Raw genomic sequence first — 12,843 nt, 5'->3', positions numbered from 1 at the left:
TTCTTGGAGATCAGGAGATTGAGAAAAAAGTTGTAAGAACTCGTCAGATTAGTTAAGAACACAGGGTTTGAGGGAAGAATACAGCAAATTAGTCCTTTGAGTCCAAAAATATGATTCATTGTGTACTTGAAACACTTTGCTATGTATTGTAGGAAGAATCAGTGTTGAATTCTAAATTTGAGAAGGTACCTAATGTAATGCATGGAGTGATAAATGCCTTGAAGAAACAACAGCTGTAGTTTGAAAACAATGAGCATGGGAAATAATGTTCCTGCTATTGAAATCAAAGAAGGCATGGTGGGAAAACTAGGGTTTGATGAGGGTCCTGAAGAAAAATTAAGACTTGGGTAAAAGGGCATTGGAGGTCTTAAACGCTAATGATCCCTTCATCATTACACCGCACTGATTTATAGAGCTTTTCTGGGAGTTCTATATACCATTCTACCAGTCTGGCCCTTTAAATTCTGGATTTTATTTTTATTTCAGGTGACAAATTCTGGGAAAGGGAAAAGTATAACGGCTGCATTTATTATAATGAGAACAAATTCATAAAAGGATACATAATTAGGCATTTAAAATTTTGTTCACTGAATTTCAGATCACCTCAGAAAACCCATTAAAAGTGAATTAGGAGTTTAAAATTTTTTGCAGAGCTTTTTTCTTTAATTTATTTACTTTTTGCTTTGGGAATTAATTATAAAATCTTATATTAATAGAACATTAAGGGCAAGCTTTCTCACTGTATAAGTCAAAAATTTCCAAGTTATGTTTTCCTTTAGTAAGTATAATCTCTGTGCAAATAATAAAGCAATAAAATTAATTGCTATACCATTGTGCAAAATGAATATAAAAATTGATTTATAGCCTGTGTACAGTAAACATGACTGCATTTTAAAATCTGATGTTTTTGAAGTTCTGACTTGAAATTTGAATGACTGGGGAATTTTAGAATGTATTTTTATATGTAAATCACTTCATTTAACCTATTTTTAAAAATCACCTGTTTATTTCAATATCACCACAGTAGATTTCAGGTGTCTCTGAAATTTAATATATCATTGACTATTTAAACAATTATTGCTTTTTTATCTAAACATAATTTTAGGACAAATAAAATCCATTTTTACATTGACCATAATGTTAAGCATTTGAAATAATATTTGAGGTTTATTTGTGGATGGACCTCTTTATAACATAGATGTAAAAAAAAAAACAACCTTCTGAATCAAAACCAGAGTTATCTGCATCTAGGATGGCAGATTGAATGAAGTGTTTTGCTAACATTATAGATCTAGTTTCCACACATGCTAATTGGAGTGCTTTTCTTTTATAGTTATATTTCACACAGTTATCCTGGCGAAATATTTAATCAGTGTTTGTTATTCATTTTAATAGGACCTAGCAAGAGATTGTAGAAAATTCAGTTAAATATTATTAATAAGCATAACCTAGCAAAGTATATGGCTTAGTGCAAGTCATCATTAGAATCATTTTATATACAAAATTCATAATGCCAAATATTAGTAAAGCTAGAAACTGGGATACACACAAGTAAGGACCCACCAGGCTAAAAGATTAATGAGGCCATAATCCTTTGCTTACAAATATTTAATTTTGGTTTTCCTGCCTTCTGTGTTCTTGCCTGGTTCTAGCATTGGGTATTTTATCTTTTTGAATTCCTTTGGTTATTTATCTATATTCCATTTCTGCTTTCACCATTGAATATTTTAGATGTAGTTTTTCATGATGTTCTGAAGTTGATATTCCTTTCATTCTTAGTTTGAGAATTTAAATCATGAATGAGTTATATTTTTTAAATTCTTTTTCTTCATCTACTGAAATGATTGGATGTTTTGGTCCTTTATTCAAATAGTATCATGTATTAAATTAATTTTCAGATGTTAAACCAGACTTGCATCCTAGAGATAAACTCCACTTAATCAAAGTGTATAATGCTTTTTATGTGTTGCTGAATTTAGATGTTGCTACATTTTGTAGAATATGTTTTGATGCCCATATTCATTAATAATATTAATCTCTAATTTTCTCATGAATTCTTTGACTGGCTTTTGGTATTAGAGTAATACTGAATTCATAGAATGAGTTAGAAAGTGTTTCGTCCTCTATTTTTTGGGAAGAGTTTTTGGAGGATTGGTATTGTTTCTCTTTTAAGTGTTAGAATTTCTCTGGTGAAGCCATTTGGCCTTGGGATTTGAAATTAATAATGCTATCTTTTCTTTTCTGGATTTTTTTATCACTTAAAAAAATTCTTGGTATAATTGACTTTTCTAGTTGTTTTCCTGTTTTGTGCTTTGTTGATTTCTACACATTTTTATTATTTACTTCTGTTGCTTTAGGTTTTGATTTTTTTCTTCTAGATTTTGAGGTAGGCTCTTAGATTACAGGATTTTTTTCTTGGGATATAATCATGTAACAAAACAAATTTAAAGTGTGTGATTCAGTGGGTTTTAACATTTTCACTATAATGTAGAACCATCAGCTCTAATTTGGGAACACTTGCATCACCCTTAAATGAAGCGCCAAATCTATTAGCAGTCAGTCCCAACTTTCCCTTCTATATAAATTTCTGGAAAATCATTAATCTACTGTATAGGTCTATGAATTTTCCTATTTTACACATTTTATATAAATGGAATATGTAATATGTAGCTTTTTGTGTCTGCCTTTTTTTACTTAGCACAATACTTTCAAGGTTAATCCATATTGTTGCATGTATCTGTACTTTATTTACTTTTGTGCCTTAATAATATTCTGTGTATTGATATGTCTCATTTTGTATATCCATCCATTATTTGGTGGATATTTGAATTATTTCTATCAATAACTGTTGTGAATAATGCTGTTATGAGCATTCATGTTACAATTTTTGTGTGAATGTATATTTTTAGTTCTCTTGGGTATACATCTAGGAATGGAATTGCTAGGTCATACACTAATCCTCTTTTTAAAGTTCTGAGGAAGGGACAAACAGGGTTTTCACCATGGCAGGTTATTGATTCATTTTTTTTCTTTTATGGGTCATTTAAAGACAGTAAGTTTTCCTAAAATGTGCTTTAGTAACATATCATAATTGTTATGTTGCTTTCATTTTCACTCGGTTTGAAAAACTCTATTTATTCATTTGTCCATGGGTTCTCTATAAGTATTTCTTAATATTTGAGAATATCCCCAATTTTTCTGCTGTTAAGACCTAGTATGTTTACATTATAGCCGAAGAATATAGTTTGTAAGAATTTAATCCCTTAAATATGCACTAGTTTCAAAAATGTACTTGTTTTAAAAAAATATATGGACTTGTTTTTATGTCTAATATAGTATTAATCTTAGAAGATGTTTAGTTGTGCTTGATGTATTTTATTGTTGGGTGAAGTATGCAATAGATACCCTGTCCTACCAGCTGATGATATTGTTGAAGTCTTCTGTATCTTTGATTATTCCTCTAGGTATTCTGTCAATTGAGAATTAGTATTGAAGTCTCCATCTATTACTGTTAAACTGTATATTTCTCTAAAATTTTGTCAGTTTTTGCTTATTTTAGAGTTATATTGTCGGACAGGTATATGTTTATAATTCTATTTCTGCTATTTCTATTTTACTATGTCTCATTTTATCTCTAGAAACAATTTTATCTGTAAATTATTCTAATACTAGAATAACCATTTTGAGTTGCCTATAGTTATTGTTTGTATATTATACCTTTTTTTCTTTTCAACCTATTCAGGTCATTTGATTTGTAGAGTTATCTCTTGTAGACAGCATATACTTCCTTATTATATTTTATCCAATCTGACAAGCTCTGCCTTTTTTGGAATGTTTAATTCATTCACATTTATTGTAATCATTGATATGGTTACATCTGTCATTTTACTATTTGCCTTCTGTGTGTTTCATATCTTTTTTTTTCTGGTTATCGTCTTGTTCTGTGTTAAATAGAAATTATCTCTTGTACTATTTAAATTTCTTTTTGTTGTATACTATTCAGTTATTAGTGGGTTATCTATCTATTAGTTATCTATTCATTCACAGTATGAATCCTATTACATTCTGCTTCAGATTAATCCTTGTTTAATTCCAGTAAAATATAGAAACTTTAACATAGCTACATAGCTTCTCCTGTTGTTTATGATAGCATTGTCAAATATATTATGTTTTTGTATTTATGGGCTCAAAACCCTGTTTGTAACTATTGTCCTAGATGTTTAAAAATAATTTTAGAAAATGTAAATATATTGCCTTTTATAATAACCACATAGTTATTGTTACCAGTGTTTTGATTTCTTTGTGTGAATTCATGTTGCTCTCTGATGTCATTTTCTTTCAGCCTGAAGGGATTCCTTTAGTTTTTATAAGGCAGTTATGCTGTCAAGTAATTTTCTTGGTCTTTGTATATCTTGGAAAAACTTTATTTCAGTTTCATTTTTTTAAAGAACAGTCTTCCTGGATATGGAATTCTTAGTTGACAGTTTTTGTTTTGTTTTTGTTTTCCTTTTAGTTCTTTGATTATTTCATCACAGTTCCTTCTGATCCTCACTTTTTTGTTTGGTTTGGTTTTCTAATGAGATGTCAGATGCTATTAATCTTATTATGGTTCCTCTCTATGTGATCAAATTATTTTCCTCTTGCTGCTTTTAAGATTTTTCTGTTTTTGAGTTTGAACAGTTTCATTATATGCATGTAAGTATGGATCTTTTAAAATTTCTCCAAACTGGAGTTTGTTGTGCCTCTTGGGTTCATAAGTTAATGGTTTTTGTCAAACATGGGGGATTTTTGGACATTATTTCTTCAAATGTTCTTTCTGGCCCTTTCTGTCTCATTGTTTCTTCTGTGACTTCCATTTTTCATGTATTGGGTGTTTAAAGGTGTTTCACAGGTTTTGGAGGCTTTTTTAAAATTTGTTTTTCAGATTAGATAATTTCTATTGATCCATATTTAAGTTTATTTCTTATTCCAGATCACCTATACTCTTGACCATTGTAGTGACTTTTTTTGTTTTTGCACTTTTCATTTAGGTTTTACAATTGGGTCTTATAATTTCTATTTCTATTGACATTTTCTATTTGTGCCATTATAAGGTTTTCTTTAATTCTTTGGAACATATTTATAATCACTGCTTTAGAATCTTCCAAGTTCAGCATTCAGGCCTCCTCAGAGACCATTTCTATTGACTTCTATTTTTTTTTTTTTTTTCTTGTCCATGTATCACACTTTCCTGTTTCTTTATGGGTGTCACATTTTTGCAAATTTGGAAACTACCTTGTTGTAAATCTAGATTCTGAGTACCCCCTCTTCTCAGGGGTAGTTATAATTTTTTTTTCTTTTTTTGTCTTGTTTGGTGCCTTGCACTGACTAACTTTGAAGTGTCATTCTCTTCCTCAGTATAGGGCTACTTGATATCTCTGCTAAGGTTTTTATTTCCAAGCCTGACATCCTAGAGATGAATCATCATAGCTCAGTGATCAGACAATGATTGGTCAAATAAATCTTGAGTCAATAAATTTCTAACTTTTGCTGGTGAATTTGGGTGTGAATCAGGGTGTGCATTCAAAGTTCAGGCAATTTACGAGTGTGCCTGGCCTTGACTTTTTGCTAGGCCATCTCCTGTCTTCTCTCTGCAGTAGGCCTTATATTCAGGCCTGGATAGATAGGGACCTCTCTTGGGTCTCCTGAGCATATACAGACTCTTGAACAGATTGGAGCATCTCCAGACCACAAATATATGAATGCATATCAAGACTCAATATGTTTGTTTTCCGTTCTGTTCTAAGTAAGCTCTTTGCTCACTGTGGGGCTCAAACTCATGACCGTGAGATCAAGACCTGAGCTGATATGAAGAGTCAGACACAACAGACTGAGCCACCCAGGTGCTCCAAGACTCAATATGTTTGACTTACTCTCTGGATATCCTGTTAAATTTCTGCCTTGTGTGATGGCCTTTTGCTTGATACAACCAATAACAAACTTCTGAATGGTTGTGATTGTTGGTCTGTCTTGAATATCACCACCAAGATTGTTATTGTTTCAACAACACCCCGGGGGATGTACATTGCTCCAAATCAAACAGCACCCTCTGGCAGCACAACTCTCTTCAGCTACTGAGCTGATAGAACTAGGATTGAGTGTGGGATGAGAGCAGTTTTAGTTTTAGGCTAAAACACCACAGAGTACCACTGTTTTTAGCTGAAGTTCAGTAGTTTTTCTTAAATTAAAGCTTCTAACTTGTTGTATGGCTTTGGTTGATTTTTCAGAGAACTGAAATTGTTGTCTTTGACAAATGTGTCATGTTTTATCATTACTTTTTGAGACAGAATTTGCTGAACTTCTCACTCTACTATTCTTGGAGTCTTGCCTCTTTTTTTCCTTTTTATCAGAAAAAGCAAGTTTTCCCCAGAAGCCCATTGTAACTTCTTATTATACATTACTGAAGAAGAAGAATGAAATAAAACAAAACAAAAAAACCCCCAGAAAACCGTGTCATGTGGCTCCTCCTTGTTCAAGGGAAACTAGGGGGAAAAGATACTTACCTTTGGTAACCCCTAAGAGTGAAAGCTGGCAAGTGAGAAAATGTGTGTCTGAAATGGGTTGGGTGTAGACAATAATGTCTGTCACCCAAGTCTAACTGCTGTTCCCCTAAGTAGGAAGTACAATTATTCTTAACACTTTTATAACAAAGGCAATTGGACATTAATTTCATTATGAATCAAGTTTAGAGATTTAAAGAAAAAGGAACTATATGGGCTTTACATCAAACTTACCATGTACTTGTGTTGTAACCTTGGGCAAGCTACTTAGCCCTCTTTAATCTTCAGTTTCTCCATATGTCAAATGTGAGTAATAATTATTCTTTCTTCAAGAGTTGTAGTATGAAGTAAGTGCCTGCAAAGTACTTTGCCCAATGTCCAACTCACAACTAGTGTTTAGCAAATGTTAGTCCCCAGTGAGCATAGGAAACTTTTTAGGAAACAAAATCCAACTTAATATGGAATTGTTTCTTTGTTCCCACAGAATATTTTCCAAGATGATGAAATTGAAAGGGAGAATGCCTTAATTCTATGTCAGCCATGGAGTTCTCTAAGGACTGGTTATATAGGCTATTCCATGTAGATCAATATTGGCTTATGTATGACACTGAAACTGGGCAAGTTACCAATTGATGTTTTAGCTAAGCTCTTTCCTTCTGGGATTGAGTCATGGATCTGACAACTGTGGATTAGAAATGAAGGACAGCATTGTATAAAGGCTGTAGAAATCATAACAGATTATTTACCATTTAAAGTAGAAAAGAGGAAGAATAGAAAAGTACTGATAAGAAGAATAGAAATGTACTCATGAGAAAACATTAATTAAAAAACATGGGCCACTTTAGTCACTCTATGTGTATATATGTATGTGGTATATATTTCTCATGGTGATCAAACACTAAATAGATTTCTGATATTACAAAATGACAGTTCACTTATGGATAATTGGAAAGGAAATGAAAAAATAAATGAGATTTCATGAGTATACTGAGAATAACTTGCAGTCAGAAAAATAAGTCAGCATGTGGATATATGTGCCATATGCAATTTCATTTTCAATCAGCTAAAAGTAATTGATAAAATTAGTTATAGTGAAAATAAGTCTTAACGATAATACCCTTTATGTCTGCGATGAATTAATGATCACTGGAGATATCTACATGTAATTCTAAAGATTTTCATAATAAGATGTAGCAAAAGTTTTGGTCACATTTTAGAAAAGAAAAAAAAAAAAACCAGTGGCAACAAATTTTCAAAAGGAACCAAAGCTTTTGTGATGAATCAGGAATGCAGAGTTCCTTCCAATACAGTTTCATTTAGACAGGAAGCAATGGGAACCATCTTCTGTTATGAATACTATAATTACCATAGTTCTTGCCAAATTTTCCACCCACCGCTTATTATCTCATTTCTTCAGAGAAGCAATGGCTGAATATATCAATGTTGATGATCCAGACAGTGTGAATGAATTTGTTCTTTTAAGGGGGGGGGGCGGGGAGGAAGGGATGAGGGCAGATGTACTTTGTGCACACTGGCTACCTCCTCATTGGGATGACAGCGATGGTATTCTTATAAGTGGTCTCCTCTGAAATGTAGGTCATCGTTAATGCTCTGTATTTCTTTCATTCCTTAGCTTTCATTCCTGAAAACTGGCCACCTTTCCATTGCTTCTTTGCTACCTCATAATAGCTGAACCCTAACTGCTCTGTTTCCTCATTACCTAAAACTGAGATCAGGATTGGTACCTAATAAATCCTCCAGCTCTGTACCAGCATTGTGTAGCCATATGGCAATTTCAGAAAAGCTAGTCAAAACCCATGAGAGATAAAAAGGTACAGACTTTTCAGCAAAATTCATTACAAGGAGAAAGTTCTTAGTAAGACACATATCAATTGTGTCATGTTGCTGCAGTTCCATTGTGTAGGTGTGGTAAAGGTATAATTCTCTCTCAGACATGTTGAGTGGGGAATTGAGAAAGGTCCTACTCGCTCTTAGGTGACCCTTTAAGACTTGAAAGGGGTACACAAAGGCCATTTTTTAAAAAAAGATTTTATTTATTTTTTTGACAAAGAGAGAGAGAGATCACAAGTAGGCTGAGAGGCAGGCAGAGAGAGAAGGGAAAGCAGGTTCCTTGCTGAGCAGAGAGCCCGATGTGGGGCTCGATCCCAGGACCCTGAGACCATGACCTGAGCCGAAGACAGAGGCTTAACTCAGCCCCTACACAGAGGCTATTAAGAAAAAACAGAGATGGTGACTGTGGCTGAAGGTACAGAATGGAATAGGAATAATGAGAATGATAAAGTCTGAGAAAAGTAATTTCTAGATGCATAAATAGTATTCCACTTCAAGCATAAGACATGTCATTCAGCAAATGCCTTATTTCAGAGCATCTTGTAGTGTTATAAAATTGACTTTAATACGAAGACCTTTGCACGCAGGGATACTCAAGGTTTCAAAAATTCACTTGCAAATTTCTGCCATCTTGTGAATTCTGTGTAAGTGTATAGTTTAGGATTTGACCCAAGGTAGAGGGATGGATTAAAGATTCTTTGTTCTTTGCACACATAGACCAGATGTACACTGGGGCCACAATATACTAAGGCTTGCAGAAAATGGTAGTAAAGAGATAGGCTCTGGGGCCAAACTCTATTTGAATTCCAGCTCCAACACTTACTAGGTGTGTGATTGATTCCTGAGCAATTCACTTTGCCTCTTTCTACTTCGGTGGCCTTGCCATCAATTTAGGAATGATAGTATGTGGCAGGTTTGCCCCAGGATGTGCTAGGTCTCTTGTCCCAAATTTTAAAAGCTGCAGATAACCCAAGGGAAATGTTCTAATATGTTCAGTAGGCGGGAAATAAATGTATCAGGAACGTGAAATACTGTGATAGATTTGATTTGGATCCAGTGCCTACATCTAGATTCATCAACAGGATAATGGTATGGTCTATAAATGTGTGGGGGCTCTAAATCAAATTCCAAGGTTAGGATGGGGAAATCTTCTCCATAAGACTGGAGCGTGATCCCGATTGGACAAAATGAGCTTCTACTCCAAGGCTTTGGTATGATTAATTTGAATGTTTTGAAGGAAAGGACATTCTCTCTGCATCAGACTCCTGAGGTGAGCCTGGGCATTTGGGTGCCTGAAGAGCCGATCAGTGGTCGTCCTCAACTTAAGGTTGTCATTCTCTTAATCAGGCATCCTTTGTTTCCTCCTTTTTGGCTTATTAAACATACAATTAGAAAATGAATTTGGGAATGGAATAATCACTTTTTTTGAGTGAGTTCTTCTGTTAGCTCTCGCAACACAATAGGTATAGATCTTGGTTCATGGAAAAATAAATTACTTTTTCAAAGAATTGAATATGTTTGGCTTTACACAATCAACCTAAATAATATTTTCCACAAAGTTTCATAATGTTTAATAAACTGTAGCTTGAAGTGCATTGTCATAAAGTTGATTGTATTTGCCTGTAGACCTAGTATGACCTAGTATGTTATAATAAGTGATTGATTGAGGATTTAGCAAAAATATCCATAAAAATATAACTAATTATTTAAATATAACAATTTATTGCCTTTCAAATCAATATTATGAAGTGGGTCTTTTTTATCTGTCCACTGAATATTAGAGACTGTAATATGTGTGTGTGCATACACACAGATACAACTATAGCAAATTCTATCACAGTTGTGACCTAAAGCCAACATACCATCTGTAACATACATGTAAACCTACCCTTAAATTATAATTTTGTTTTATCTTAAATTTAATACATTTGTTCATTTTTGAGACCTTTATATAAAGGGTGACTTTTAAGTGTCAAGCACTTTTTAGGGACCTGAAATAATAGAATGAAAAACCTCATTCCCTGTACTAGAGGAACTTGGAGATAATTTTATAAGCAAAAATAAATTTCAAAGACCAGATATCAGCCATAATCAAAGACTTTATAAATGTGTGTGTGTGTGTGTGTGTATTTTTTTATGTGTTTGTGTATTTATTTATTTATTTATTTTGGCCAGGGGAAGATAAAGTAGTATCTTTAAACAAAGTTGTCAATGAATGTTCAGCTACTTTTTTACTTAATTTTCTCATAGGAAATGCATTTATCTTGCTGATTTAAGAAATATGGCATGTTTGTAACTTTGTCATTTTGTTCAGTTTTCTTGGCTCTTAATACTCAACAAAAACTCATGAAGACACTTCTTCCATCATTAGCATAGACATATAATATGAAAGCTCCAGAACATTTTTTATATCCTAGCTAGTACAAACAAAATATAGAATACTTCTGAGGCTTTGTGAGCTAGGGAATTAAGGGATAAGTAGAAAGATTAAAAAGGGACATCTGAGATATTAATAGTAATAAAAAAAATTACATAAATGAAATGGAGATAATTTAATCCTCTATTTTTAACTCTAAAAGATTAATTTGTAAATAATTTCTAGAGAATTTTATATCCATGGCTCACTGCAGTATCATGCCTGGGTTTTTTAGAATTAGATCAAAACATAAATGCCCATGGATGGGTCTTGTAGGAAGAAATGAAGATTACAATTGCCGTATTACTCGCCTATTCTGCTATAATGCATCACTTTGAATTAGGAGAAATGGAATATTGATATTAGATAATTTCTAAATTGTATGCATTTAAAAATGACAAATCCCAGCATTAGACGTTCAATAATCAAATTACACAGGTGGTTTTATGCGCAGATAGATACATTTCAGATAATTGAACACCATCGAATGTAAGCAGAAGGCTGTAGGTGTAAGTGACCACTCAGTATGTAGGCCAGCTTTTCTATATAGGCATTTGAGGGCAGTTATGTTTCCAGTTTGTCATTTGGTGTTTCAAAACAAACACAGCATTGCCAGGAGTGATCTTGAATGAGAATCTTTAAAGGAGTAATGAATAATTCAGTTAAGCAGGACATGGTGTGTAGTTTTTCTCAAAGCAATATTCATATTTGCTAACAGATTATTATCTCTACAGAGACATTTTTTTTGCAGCTAAAATTGCTAGATTTTTTGACCAGCATAAATCATAAAATTTTCTTACCATTTATTGAATAAGCTTTTATTGAATGCTTATTATATTACTGATACAGAAGTGGCTCCTCATTGGAGATGGAAAGAAAAGACATTGTTCTTATCCTTAAAGACTTCACATTCATTACAGTGACATACTAAATATATGTCTATATATACTTATTGTTGTATTTCCACCACTCAATGCTATTTACTTCTCTGACTCTTTCTTCCTGTCACTCCTTTCTTTTGCACTACTGGCAAGCTGTTTACAAGTATTTCTAACAAACTTAAAGTAAACGTTTATAAAAAAAATTATTTTCTTCTTAAGAAAAAGATATCTGAATGTCGATAGCTGGCTCTCCCATATTCCACTGTAAGTGTCTGGACAAAACTTTGGAGAAGGCCAGCCAGGCACTTTCAGTTCTACCTTGGGCTAATAGCTCTCTTACTTGGCTGTGTTCCCACCTCCAGCAGCTCAGGCTGAAATTGTTTTATTTTCTCTTTTCCAGCAGAACAGAGGCCTCCCAGCAACCTGCTTGGCATAGTCTCCACTCAATGTGCGCACACAGCAGGAATCCACTCTGATTTTGTCAGGGGGAGAGAAGCTGAGTCACATCATGTACAGCAGCCTTATTATTTCCTTCTCTGTATAACTTTTTGTGTCTTGGCTAGAGCGTAGCTCTCCCACTGGGTCCTCCAAAGGCCACTCTTGTCTTTTAGATTATCTTACTATCATACTTCCACCTGTCATATTAAATCTCTCATTTTTAGACCTCTACCCACACATTTACAGAGCAGTGCCTCTCAAACTTTAGTAAATGTGGAGAACTTGTTAAAACATGGAGTCCTGAGTTCCACCCCAGAGACTCTGATTCAGCGTATCAGAATGGGATCAGGGGTTGAATTGGATTTCCAGCAGCCTCCCAGGTTATGCTTGACCATGGACCGTTTATTCAGCAGCACTGTATAGTGTGAGAGAGATTGTATAATGGAAATATTTTGTGAGGCCCAAAAAGAAGTAATGAGTTTCACCCAGTGCTTTCAGAATGCAGTCAAAGAATAGCCATTGAAGCTGAGTCTTGAACAATGACTTATTTTTCAGGCATAACATAGAAAAGTGGATTCCAGGAGAAGGGCATTCGAGTAGGTCGAGCAGGGTAAGAATGTGTAGAAAAGGGTAAATTAAAGCAATGAAAAGAACTTTGCATGGCTGGAGGCTAGGACATATGTGAATGAAAGTAGGGCTGGATCATGAATGATATTTA

Source organism: Lontra canadensis, unplaced genomic scaffold (assembly GCF_010015895.1).
Source record: "Lontra canadensis isolate GAN:19392208 unplaced genomic scaffold, GSC_riverotter_1.0 scaffold40, whole genome shotgun sequence".
Taxonomy (NCBI): domain Eukaryota; kingdom Metazoa; phylum Chordata; class Mammalia; order Carnivora; family Mustelidae; genus Lontra; species Lontra canadensis.
This window is presented reverse-complemented; position numbering follows the sequence as displayed.